The following is a 14,245-nucleotide window of genomic DNA, read 5'->3' as shown; positions in this document are numbered from 1 at the left end:
GTGGATAAAGCACCAGCCCTGGAGTCAGGAGTACTTGGGTTCAAATCCGGTCTCAGACACTTAATAATTACCTAGCTGTGTGGCCTTGGGCAAGTCAATTAACACCATATGCCTTGCAAAAACCTTTAAAAAAGGGTAAAATCATCACTTGTACACAAATATTCATAGCAGCTCTGTTTGTGGCGGCAAAGAATTGGAAATTAAGTGAATGTCCTTCAATTGGGAAATGGCTTAACAAACTGTGGTATATGTGTGTCATGGAACACTATTGTTCTATTAGAGACCAGGAGGGATGGGAATTCAGGGAAGCCTGGAGGAATTTGCATGAACTGGTGTTTTGTGAGATGAGCAGAATCAGAAAAACATTGTACACCCTAACAGCAACATGAGGGTGATGATCAATCTTGGACTTGCTCATTCCATCAGTGCAACTATCATGGACAATTTTGGTGTATCTGGGATGGAGAATACTATCTGTATCCAGAGAAAGAATTGTGGAGTTTGAACAAAGACCAAAGCCTACTACCTTTACTTTAGAGAAGCAAGACAAAAAAAACAAACAAACCTGTTATCTTATCATGTAATTCTGCTATCTCTTATACTTTATTTTTCTTCCTGAAGGATATGATTTCTGTCTTATCACATTCAACTTAGATCAATGTTTACCATGGAAACAATGTACAGACTAAAAGACAGCCTTCTGTGGTGGGGGTGGGGAGGGTAGCAAGATTAGGGGAAAAATTGTAAAACTCAAAATAAATAAAATCTTTAAAAAAAAGGCAAGCAGACATTTTATATTTCACTCCACAGGCAATTGGAAACCGCTGGAGTTGGTTGATTAAGGGAGTCACATGGTCAGATTAAGGAAAATTACTTTGTAAAATGTATGCAGATGGGACTGGAGGGATGAGAGACGATGCAGGGAAACTAGTTAGGAATCTGTTGCAGTGATCTAGGCAAGAGGTGATGAGAGTTTGAGCTAAGTAGAAATGGAGAGGTGTTGGGTGCAAGAGATGATCTGGAACTAGAAATGGGACTATATGGCAATTGATTAAATAAATGGAGTGAGAAGTCAAGGATAATATTGAGCTTATGAAACTAGGACACTGGAAGAATGGAGGTGCCCTTGACAGAAATAAGGAAGCTTGGAAGAGGGGGGGGAAAGACAATGAATTCAGTATTGGATATAATAAGTTTGAGATATTTTCTTGACATCCAGTTTGGTGGTAATACAGGGCTAATGCTCAGGGGAGATACTGTGTGTGTATGCACACACACACACACACACCACTTCAGTCCATCTTATACACTGATGCTAAAGCAATTTTCTTAAAGCACACATTTGACCTTGTGAGTCCATTACTCAATCAAATCTAGTGACTTCCTATTTCCTCAAGTATAAAATATAGAGCCTCTTTCAAAAAAGTCTTTTAAATGTATATGCACACATATACATATGCATGTACATGTTTTGTGATTCATCTGCATAGAGATGAGAGACAAACCTATAAAACCTGATGAGATTTCCAAGAGTATTTAGAGGGAAGACCTAGGTGTTCCTTGGGGAACACTCATTGTTATGAGGCATGATATGGATCATGAGCTAGTGAAGGAGAAGGAGGGGTCAGAGAGGTCGAAGTGAACCAGGAGAAAGGAGTATCAGGAAAACTGAAAGAAGAGAGCATTCAGAAAGAGAAAGTGTTCCACAATATCAAATGCAGTAGAGAGGTTGAGAAAGATGAAGATTCAGAAAAGATCATTGGATTTATACATTGAGAGCATTATTAAGCTGAGGGAGAACACTTTAAACTGAGAGCTGGATTAGAAAGGGTTGATGGGTGAATGAAAGAAACAATTATAAAAATGTCAGTCAAGGAGTTTGGGTTGATAAAGAGAGAAGAGAGATAGGAAAATAGTTTGAGGGAATGGTAGGAACTTCCATTCTAAGGATTCTCTGTATCACCATTTTCACTAGAGTATCCTACAAAGCTACCATTCTTTCCCTCTCTTTCTCCTCACTCTTTCCAGTTCCCCTCACCCACCTTTATTTCTTGTCTTCATTTATTAGAACGTAATATAAGAAGCATCTCAGTAGTTTGTATTTGTATCTTTAGGACATAGGAAACATAATAAAAAGAAATGATTAAGAAATTCTTTATCTGTTCATATACATATGAAACATGCATGATATAATGATAATATTCATAATAATAACTAGTATTTAATATCCCTTTAATTCTTGCAAAGCTCTTTTCAAATATGAACTTCACAACAATCCTGTGATTATTATTATCCCCATTTTATAAAAGAGAAAAATTGAGGCAGATAGAATTTACATGATTTGCACAGTCATTTGCCTATTGAGGATCTGAAACAGGATCTAAAATATCTTCCTGATTCCAAGTTCAGGGAAAAAAGTACCATCTAGGAATTTTGGAAGAAATCACATTGGCTCCAGGATCAGGGGGTAGGGTGGGTCTGTAACTAATGACCCCAGTAGTTGCTTTTTCAACTGCAACCATGGCAACTCAGAAACGTTGGATTTATCTGGCCACAATAAAGATCAGCAATAATAGTTCAAAGTTCCTTTCTGTAGGTGGGAAGTTTGAATATCAAATGGCCTTCAATACCTTCAGAGTTTTCCCTCTCCTCCAGACATCTGGTTCTTTTCCCCAATTCTCGACCCTGCTACACCCAGAGAAAGGCCCTATAAAAATTCACCACACTTTGCTGGCTCTATTAAAACCTATTCCAGAGTCTTGACATATTGGAGGCTTGGAATTTTGTCTTGTCTTGGGAAGAATGAATTGGTCTAGATAAAAAGGTTAAATGGGTGATGTTAAGCTAAGTCTTCTCTGACTACCCCATCTTCCAGTGGTCTTTCCTTGCTCTGGGCTTTCCCAGCCTCTATATTCTATATTGGCTTGACATGTTCTTATATGATAACAATATTATTTTACATTTATTTGGTGCACTTTAAAAAACCCCACAAACCTTTCTCAAAATACTTCACATCTATTTATCTCACTAAATGCTATCTTGTCCAGTTCTCTAGTTGTTTCATATGTTTTAGCTACTGTTCCATGCCTGATGCTAAGAGATTGTTTCCTCATCTGGATTTTAAGTTTCTATAGGCTCCACCATACCCATTACTATTCTCTTTGATCTTATAACCTATCATTACCCAAAGATCCCTCTGTTTATTTGTGTCTTGCCCATATTAAAATCTTGCTTGGTTAGAAAAAATTTTAATCTTACCCATTTAATAATGTCTCTCAAATCTCACCTTCTTTAGTCAATTCAACAAATATCAATCAAGTGCCTACTATATATTCCAGGCATTACAGATTGCCCTGTGAGGTTAAGTTTTTCACAATTTGAGGTGAGGGCATTGGGTTGGCAAGTTATAACCTATATTTTGGATGTATCTTCCCTTGTGTTATATCAGCCTTGGTGAACCAGAGTCCTATAAGTACAGAGCACTTATCCACCTTGAGGAAACACACCATTTTCAAGGAAACACATTTTTGCCATGAGAGAATGTTTTCCTTCCTCCCCTTCTTTTTCTTTCCAACTTGAAAAAAAGTAAAATGATATATTTTGTTTTGGCAGAACAATCTCTTTTCAATAAATATCCCCTCATGATACTTTTACTTTAAAAACAACTAATCCAAACCACCTGGTATTGAGCTTATAATGGAGAGAACATGTAATGTGACACTTTTATAGCTTATTGGTTTTTTTTTTTAACAGAGAGAATGTGTATTTTATTATCAGTCATCTGGATAGTCATTGTATGTGATATACTGTGTGAAGTCCTTTGGGCATAAACCCTGTAGTGAAATTATCAGATTAAAAAAGTATGAACTGTTTAGCAACTTTTTCTTGCATAATATCAAATTATTTTCTAGAAAAGTAGGATCAATTTATAGTTCAACCAAGAGTACATTATTGAGTATTTTCTTCCCTTAGCAATCCAACAAGGGGGATTTCCATCTTCACCATGTTTATTAATATTGGATGTAAATTGATAACTAAGGTTTGTTAAATTTTTATTTCTCTTATTAGTGACTTGGAGCATTTTCCCTCTATTTTTGATAATTTGCATTTCTTCTTTTAAAAACCGCTTCTTCATTTCCTTCCTTTTCACTGCTAGTACCATTCCACTGAGATTACTTTCCATCTTCTCTGCCTCTAGATATCATTTAAGTATGTAGTTATTTGCATGTTGCCTCCCCCAATAGAATTGAGCTCCTTGAGGGCAGGGGCTTTTCTCTGTCTTTAGCACAATGTCTAGCACAAAGTAGGGACTTAACAAGTACTTGATTGATTTTCCTATTGGGGAATTAATCTTCCAGATTTTCATAAATTCCTTTTAGATTCTGGATGTCAGACTTTCATCAGAGGTGTTTGATGCTAGGATTTCTGCCTTCTCCCCTGCCCCCATCCATAGTTTTCTCATCCTATCTGCTTTGATTTTATATATGTAAAAAGCCTTTTGATTTTAGGTAATCAAAGTTGTTTATTTTAACTTTTATAATGTATTTCTGTTTGGTTATGAATTCCCCCTCTTAACACTATTGTGAAAGATAATGCCCTCTTTTTTGATGATGTGACCTTTTTATTTAGCTTTCTTTTCCTTTTCAAATTTATTGTGCTAAAATGAGGTTAGATGCTTACCTAAACCAGATGTTACTAACCTGGGGTCCATTGATCCTCTCAGCAAGTTCATGTTAAGAATTCAGGGGGTCTGTGAACTCAAGTTGAAAGAATTGCATTTTTATTTCCACTAGCATTTAATCAAAATTTTGGCATTTCTTTAAATTATAATTAACCTCTTTATTTTGAGAAGACTTCACTAGATTGCCAAAGGGATCCATGGCAAGAAAACGTTAAGAAACTGACATAAATCAAATCTACACTGCTTTCTAGCTTTCCCAGTACCTCTTATCAAATAAAGAATTCTTCCTCCAACAGTTTATATTCTTGGGTTTATTGAATTCAAGATTAACTGCTGTGTTCATTTGCTTGTAGGTTTTTCTTATCTTGTCTATTTTTCTACTTTCTAAAGGGTAATTCTTTCAGTCCAGCATCTTAAAAACTTTCCCTACTTCTTTGTGTAATTCTCTTTGACCTTCAAGAACCTGTTCTCTTGTCATGAATACACAGGCAGGAAATTAGCTAGAATTATCCATTTAGCTCACTGAGGTCCTCTGAGCCTAATTAGCACATCTAAAGGTAGCCCTTCCTTGGGGGAGGTCAGAAGCTACTTAATATCCTGCAACCTATTGTACCTCTCTTGTAGTTCACCAGGTACTAGCATGGGACTTTAGGGTTGGATGATAAGGAGAAGTAGAGTCTTTTCTTTATGGCTCTACAAACTACCAAGTGTCTGTTTTCTTTGCTCTGCTCCTCCTACTCCCCTTAACCTCTCCACATCTCTTTCCCACCCTTTTGGAAGGTGAATTGCTTTAGGGGAATTGGCAGCTAGGGGACTCTCACTATGGTGCTTCCTCTTAGCACCTGGAGCTACTTCGAGATTCTGGAAACTAGATTAGGGCAAAACCTCTCACCTCTCATTCTTTTTTTTTAAATTTTTTTTTTTAGGTTTTTGCAAGGCAAATGGGGTTTTACCCAAGGCCACACTGTTAGGTAATTATTAAGTGTCTGAGGCAGGATTCGAACTCAGGTACTCCTAACTCCAGGGATGGTGCTGTAGCCACTGCCACTTAGCTGTCCCCCACCTCCATTAAGAACATGACCTCAGGGAATCTCATTTTCTGGGCTTCTTTATAGAACACGGAAGGAAACTATCAAACAAGTATCCCAAGACATCTATTCCCCATAAATTTGTATCATGTTATGGATCTCTAAGCTTTCCTTTCTTACTTTAGTCCTGTAGTAGGTATAATTCACCTGTTTTCGTGTTGGAGTTGGGCTTGGAGTCAAGAAGATCTGAGTTCAAAGCCACCCTCAGTCACTTACTAGCTGGGTAACCCTGTGCAAGGCATTTAACTTCTGTCTGCTTCAATTTTCTTAATTGTAAAATGAGGACAAGCATAGCAACTACCTCCCCAAGTCATTGTGAGAATCAAATGAGCTAATATTTGGAAAGCACTTAGCTAGTGCCTAGAATATGGTAAGTACTCAAAAAATATCATAGTAACAGTGCCTTTGGTTTTCCTTGGTTTCTGGTCCCAAGGACACTTTTGACTTGGTTGCTAGATTTGAATGGGTCTTAAAAAGTAAGAAACACTCTTAGCAAAACTAATTTTTTTTTGATTTTGCTTTTGATTGTTTTGGTTGGTAAGTTCACTGGCTTTTTTTCCCAGTCCATTTTATTTTTTCCAGTTTCTTGAATAGGAAAAGCATTGGGAAAAGGAAAAAAATATTCTTGCATTTGCTAAAATTATAAAAAATTTCAAGACATCGCCTTTTAGTAAATTGGGATTACAATTTAATTGGAAAAAAATTTTAAAATTCCATAACATCTTAATGTATAACAAAAAGACTGGGATTATAATTTAATTGAAAAGAATCTTAAATACCCTAAAATGTTAATGAATATCTAAAAGGACACTCTGACATCATCTTTCTTGACCTCTTTGTAGTATTTACTTCTGTTGACTCCCTCTTTCTAGATTCTTTCCTCCTATCTGGATTTTCATGTTACACATTTTTTGATTTTCCTCCTGGCTCGCTATCTGATTCTCAGTGTCCTTTGATATATCATCATTCAACTTTAACTTAAAAATTCAAAGTCAAGAAATAAACTAGAATAAATGGATAAAGTAGAATAAATAAGCTAGAATAAATTGTCCAGAAATTGTCCACAAAAGCCACTGTGGTAACAGGGAAGACCAAGATACAACTTAGAAGAAAACAACAACATGAAAAGAGCTATAAACAAAATCTCAAAGAAAAATGCTAATTGATCACAAATCTAGCAAGAATTCCTAGAAAAGGGCAGCTAGGTGGTACAGTACTAGAGTCAGAAGGACCTGAGTTTAAATTCAGCCTCAGACCTTTAATAATAGCCTAGCTGTGAGACCTTGGGCAAGTCACTTAATCCCATTGCCTTAAATAAATAAAAATTTTAAAAAAGAATTCCTAAAAAAATAAAAAAAAAGAGAGATGAGTATTATGGATGATGACCTATCAAAGGACACTGAGAAGCAGATAAAGAACTTTGCTCAACTGGGGGCTTGAAAGCATTGTTCCAATCTTATGCTTTTTCATTCTGCTGTTTTCAGAACTAGTTGGGGGAGGAGAGAGGAAATCTGTAGGTTTTTGTTGCTTCCAAGGTAGTGTGGTCTGAGAAGGAGGTGGTCATTGCTCTCCTCATCTGAGTCCTGTTCTTTACCCAGGAAGGGCCCCTGTTCCATTGCAGCCACAAGTTCTAGCATTCCTCTTGACCCTGGAAATGTGATCAGATCCCCCTGCTCTTCTGAAACCACATATACTAGGGTTTCTCTCTGCCCTGGAACTGTGATCCAGAAATATGAATGAATAATAGAGTTGCTAAACAATGCCAGACTCAGAACCCAGTTACCAGCAAAGGGTTCCTTGATGTCTTTTTCTGAACAGTTGTCTGACCTTTTACCACCTCTTCGATGAGAACTCCTAAAGTGGCTGCTGATGCCTCCACCCCAATGTTACACAGGCCTTTGCTGCTGATCTCCCAAGTTGCCTGAGATTGGAAAAAATCCCCTTGATCTTTTGTTGGCTTTGCCACTCCAGATTCTATTTTGAGGCAATATTTTAAGCTTATGTAAAGGGGAGTTTTGGGACAATTCACTGGGGTTGCTGGTCATTTTGACTTGATCCCTTCCCCCATTCAAAATCTCAGTTTCATTACTTTGGAGTTATCTTTAACTCTTCATTCCCCCTCACATATGCAATCAATCACCTATTTTTTGCCAAATATATTTCCCTAGATCTCTCTCATATTTACCTCCTCTCCATTCACTTAACTTCCATTCTAGTGCAAGCCTATATCAAATCTTCTCTGGATTATTGCATAGCCTCCTAAATTGTTTCTCTGCCTTTCTCTATAGTCTCTACATGCCTATTGCAATAATAATAATAATAATAATAATAATAATAATAACACAATTATGCAATTTCACAATTATGTTTATTATAGTGAGGAGCATGTTGTTAAAAGACATCTTTTTCACTTACCTTTTCTAGAACCAATTAACCCCCTCCTGATTTAATAGAAAACAGAAATTTTGGTGTTGGTATGGATGGTGTAGGAGTCCTTGACTTTCGCGTAAAATTTTTGCCTCCTTTCAGCAAGGCATTATGGTGCACCAGCAATTCTGGGCAAAACACCAGGAAATATCTGGTTTCAAAATGGCCACAACTAGGTTAATCCAAACCTGTCTCTCTTGATGGATTAATCATCAGTATGAACTTTATCTCACCTACTAGCAAGGCATCATGGTGTTTCAGCAATGCTGGGACTATGACACCATGGTACATTTATGGCATCATTTAAGACTAGAACTACAATGGTATCTGATCATCTTTGAACATCAATGAGTATTGACAAAGAAATGAATTTCAAAGACCTTATTTGTGGTGTCAATATCAAAGATCTCCCTACAATTGTCCTCCTGTCCTGATACACTGGGTGTGACACCAGATCTATAGATCTAGGGAAATAGAGGGATCAAAATTTAACAGTCTTGAGCAGTTTTCAAAAGAGAAAATACAACTGAAAGTAGGACAGGTGTCCATCTTTATAGCTGTCAATCTTGGTGGAGGATGCCGTGGGAATCTGATAGCTAATGGGGAGAAGGAATGCGAAGCTGGAGGCAGATGGAAAAGGTAGCAAAACATCCAGAGATAATTGCTAATGAATGCCAATTTTGTACCTATGTGCTAAACTTGTTGGTTTACTGAATTAATTTAGCTTGTTTTTGTTTCTTGCTTTGTGTGTACCTGACCTTACCACTTCGGCAATACCAGAGAGATTCATGAGTTTGTGAATCTAAGTATTCCCTCCACCCACAGGGGTTGCGATAACTAAAAAAAAAATCATACAATGAGCACAGTGATAAGTTTCTCTCAATTTGACTTTGTTGCTCATGTTGTCCATTGGGAAGCCTGTACTTGAAGACTTTCTAGTTTGTTGAATTTATAAGAGTTTGTAACTCTGACAGCTTAGTCTTTTAAGAACCCAGGGTCTTCATCACATTCTAAAGTAAAGGAGAACTCTAGTGAAAAAGGGATCTGACTTTAGGTAAGTTAAAAAAATCCTTTAATCTTAATTGAAACTAAATTATTGATGAGTCTGGTTCAGAAGGCTGAGTTTTTTTTTTGGCTAATGTTTTTTGTTATTGTTTTGAGCAAGTAGTGTCTTATAGAATCTGGTGCTGAACTTTAGTTTTGGGGGAACCCACCTCCTTGATAAGTGGGGTCTGGGCATTTACAGCTGTAAGTAGTCAGTTTTATACTACAGGGTTTCTGATTAAAGGAGACCTGACTTATAGAGGATGAAAGTTCTGGGTGTGGGAACTTTAGTGACAGAACCAAAAGGGCATTGTTGTGTAGTGGAAATATCACTAGAGATTTAAGAAAATGGATCTGGGCTCTTTTTCTGGGCTCTGCTGGACCTTTGTGGACCTTGAGCAAGCCATTTAAACTCTCTGGGACTCAGTTTCATCATTTGTAAAATGAAGGGTTTTTACTTGGTCCTTTATGATCCCTTTCAGTTTAAATCTGCTCAGATAGTCCAAGGATTTATTTCAAATAATTCTTTCCAAAGTTGTCCTCATTCTCAATTCCTAAAATATTGTTATTCTTAGTACAAAGAAATGATTGGGGAAGGGCCTAGAGGCACAATCTACCTGAATTCTCTCAAGTTGTCAGATGAATTATTAGCCTTTATACACTTAGATCTGAATTATTTTATGACCAAACCTATTTTATTCACTCCAATTTCCCAATCAGTTTATCCCCTTTATCTTCAGAATTTTCATTCAATATAATGGTTTTTGGTAAAAGTAGCTCCCTTGCAGGGAATACTTGAGTACTTTTCCTATCTACTTCAGCATTCCACCATGTTATTTTAAAGATGTTTTAGTACTCAAGCTTCTAACAATGCCCCAGCACTAAGTTCAGAATTAGAATTTTCCTCTTCCTTTAGAAATATATAATTGACTACCAGCATAGTCCAGTATTCATCAATCCTTGCCCTATCAATTGTGGTCCCTCCTTGGGAATAGAACATTGTTTCTTGGCGGGAAGCATCATCCCTCCAGTGCCACTTCACCTGCCAATCGGCAGGTTTCCAACATCAGCAGTCCATGCCAAGTGCTCCTTCCATTTCCTTTGGGAAGAATTCCATTATGGTCATGAGAGAATGGCTTACATTTTATCCTCTATACACCCCTTCTGCTACCCCCAGTTGTAGAGCAACAAAGAGGTCCCCTATTGATTCTCTGAACAAGTGCCATTGCATTCTGGATACAAGAGTCTAAAGTATTCACATGGGATATTTGGAGTGCCCTTTCTTTGAGTCTGAAAGTAAAAAGGAGGAGAAATATAGGCTATTGGTTTGAGGAGATTACAAACCAAATGATATTTTAAAAGGATGAAACAGATCTGAGCCTATGTTCAAGAAGTAGGGAAAAAACAAGTAGATAACAATTTGAGAAAGAAATATGTTCAATGGGACAAACTCTTGGATGATATGACATGGGAGATAATTGAGGATCACAATAGAAATTGGTCTTGGCATAGACCAAGATTGCCTTCCCATTAGATACTAGAATAAGAACAAAGGGCAAACAAAGATGTGGAGGAAAAATCAGAGAGTTTAGAAAGGAACACTTCAATTTTCTCAGTAAAATAGGAAGTGAGAACCCCTCACAAATAGAAGAGTAAGTTTGGTGATAGGAATCTGAGAAAGAAAGATTTGTGAGAATCATGGAGGGTGGTGGTATAGAAAATTAGCCAATGAAAAATAAAAGATTCAGGATGTAGTTGTGAAGGTCCAGTTGATATCAATTTTAGATGAGCATTAATTGTTAAATAATTTTATTGATATCAACTTTGGATGAATCTTAGAGAAACAAATTTATACCATTATCCAGAACTTGGTAAATTACATTCACATATTATTTGTGAAATCACCTCTCTTTTCCAGGGCTCATGGCTGCCCTTAAACACTTTACCCTTAAGAGTTTTCTCTTTCCTCTTTAACAGTATCCTGCTGATATTTTCAGTTTTAAGGACACTTGGCAGGTTTCCAAGATTTTTCTCATATTCTAGGTTAGCTCTGGAATTTTCAGTTCACTAAGTCCCAGTATCAGACACAAGCATAGTACCCTTCCGAATTCTAATTTCACTTTCCATTTCACTTGTTCCTTCAGGTTCTGAGTGTTTTGGAGTCCAGTGTGATCTCCATAACTCAATTGTTGCTGGGGGTTGATGTTGCCAATTTAAGATTGAGAGATCTTGAATGGTGAAAGAATTCACACACAGCCCTAAGATTTTAAAAACTACTGCAGGGGGTGGGGCAGCTAGCTGGTACAGTGGATAGAGCACTGGTCCTGGAGACAGGAAGACCTGAGTTTAAATCTCACCTCAGATACTTAATAAACCTAGTTGTGTGACCTTGGGCACAATAAATTAAAAAAAAAGCTACTCAGGAATTATTATTCAAGTCTGTACAGATTAAAATCTTTTCTCCTTGAGGAGCAGAAAGCACTTTGTAAGCTATCAGAGGACAGGAGAATAACAAAAAACTAGGTGTGGTTTGTTTGAGAGAGAGAGAGAGAGAGAGAGATGGGAAGAGCTGACTGGACTGAGACTGCATGCCAAGGAGAGTCCAGAAAAGGTTTTTATAGTCTTGTTTACTCCCTGGATACAGAAGGGTCAGGAGACTTGTGGACAAAGGCAAAACCCCTTCCCCTCTATCCCTCTATGTGTTGGAAACCAGGTAAAAGACTGGAAATTGGGGAGTGGGAATGAGGAGCTGTTACAAATTTACATTTACTAATGGAACAATAGGAGTCAATTTATACCACAGGAGCAGTTAACATTTTTACAAAATCTGTTTCCAGTTACAAATCTCCTATGTCCATAACTCCCTGCATCATATTCTCATCCCTGTATCACAATGACATGTGAATGCATTGTTTACTCATATCCTCAAAGTTCTGGTATATCTTCCTATGAGGCATTTACCCTATAAAATAGTGCCCAAAAGAGGATTCCGTTCAATTTGCCCTTTCTAAAAGTCATTATTTTACCTGAACTCTGAGAATATCTTTCTGCTGTTTTCTAAAAGAGGTTTAACTAGGAATTCTGGCATTTGTAGAAAATTCAGTCATAGAGCTGGAACATGGTCTGGTGGAAGGTTTCCCAGCCTGCCACTTATTCTAGGATGCTATGTATTATCTTTCCTGTAGTTGAATTTGCTGAAAAGAAATACATTCCAATCCAGGAGAAGCCTATGCCGACTTCCTCAACTATTTGGGGCTCTAAAGCATCGCCTTTTAGTCAGACATAATGAGGACCAGGGAAGTATACCTTCAACTCTATCTTCTCCCCAAGGGAAGGTTATTAAGTACTTCCATTATATATAGGACATCCAGATATATGTATCCACACTCATTCCCTCTGCCCTAGCCAACCTGGTCTGTAGGAAGTCTCCAGTAAGCCCCATCTTGGATAGCTCTCTATACTGTGATCATCCTGCTAGGGACTTGGAATTGTCCTTCTTTCTACTTCCCTGCCCACAGAGCCAGCTGTGAGGTTTAATCTCCCACCTAATCCCTTTCTAACCCCAATAAGAAAGTATCTGTGGGTAATACTTGAAGTCCCATTAAGAGAGGGGTTCAAAACTTGGTATCCACTAACATTTTTTGAAGAATGATTTTGATATAATTTATTTCCATTGCAATACATTGTGATATGTTTTTAAAAGCATTACTCTGGGAAATTGTCCAGGGACTTCACCAGCCTTCTAAAGGGTCCATGGCAAACATGCCAGCTCGCTGAGGAGAAAACAGGAGGCAACATTGTCAAGCAAATTGAACACTATCACCTTTATCACCATCTTCCCTGAGATGCCAGATGATAAAGTTCAAGACCCTGGACCCAACAGCTTTGGGAATGGTACTAATTCTAGAACAATACCTTTAGTTATTATTTCAGGAGGCAAACTCTGTAGGAATGCAGCCAAACCATAACTATGGATGACTCAGGAAAGAATGTTTTCATTACCAAAGCCCTTGGCATTGTCAAATGGTACATCAGAAACTGGTACAATTTTACCAGTGGAAATGACAACAAAGAAAAGGTAGAATGAACTCCTTTGCTATTCTTCAGGACCATGGGACCTCCTATTGACTTTCAGCTTAATCCTTTCAAATATATTGCCTTCTCCATTAGAATATGAGCTCATTGAGAGCAGGCACTATTTTCTATCTGTATATCTACCCTCCCCCCTGCCCCCAATGCATAGCATCATCGTTTCCTCCTTTATTCTCAGAGGATCAATGACATCAGGAGAATGATGTCTTGACTTGCAAGTGAATTGGATTGAAGTGTGACAGGGATGTGCAAAGTCATCAACCACACAGTTTAGCATTTTTCTTTGCATAAAGTACTTAATAAATGCTTCATTCACTCATTCACTCATTTATTCATTCATTCTTTTGTGAAAAAATATTAAGAATCTTTATTATAGGACAAAATCCAGTTTTCATCTTTCACCTTTACTCACTTTACTAGAAAGTTAGCTGTTGTTAATCTGTGACATCACCATAGCCTTGAGGTAGTGCCCAAAAGAGGATTCCTTTCAATTTGCCCTTTCCAAAAGTCATTATTTTACCTGAACTCAGAATATCTTTGTGCTGTTTTCTAAAAGAGGTTTAACTAGGAATTCTGGCATTTGTAGAAAATTCAGTCGTAGAGCTGGAGCATGGTCTGGTGGAAGGTTTCCCAGCCTGCCACTTATTCTAGAATGCTATGTATTATCTTTCCTGTAGTTGAATTTGCTGAAAAGAAACAATTTCTAGTAGACAGCCGACCAGATATATAATGACTAAACACGTTCTTTACTGTTCATCTAAAAGGTAGAAGAAGGGGAATTAGACTTGGGAGCCTGTTTCTGTTATTTAACTACCTAAATGAATTTGAGTCTCAGTTTCCTCATATATATATAGCATTGAGGGGGTTGCTTTTGATGACCTTCTAAGGTCATTTCTAGCTCTAAATATATGAT

Source organism: Macrotis lagotis, chromosome 1, assembly GCF_037893015.1.
Source record: "Macrotis lagotis isolate mMagLag1 chromosome 1, bilby.v1.9.chrom.fasta, whole genome shotgun sequence".
Classification (NCBI taxonomy): Eukaryota; Metazoa; Chordata; class Mammalia; order Peramelemorphia; family Peramelidae; genus Macrotis; species Macrotis lagotis.
This window is presented reverse-complemented; position numbering follows the sequence as displayed.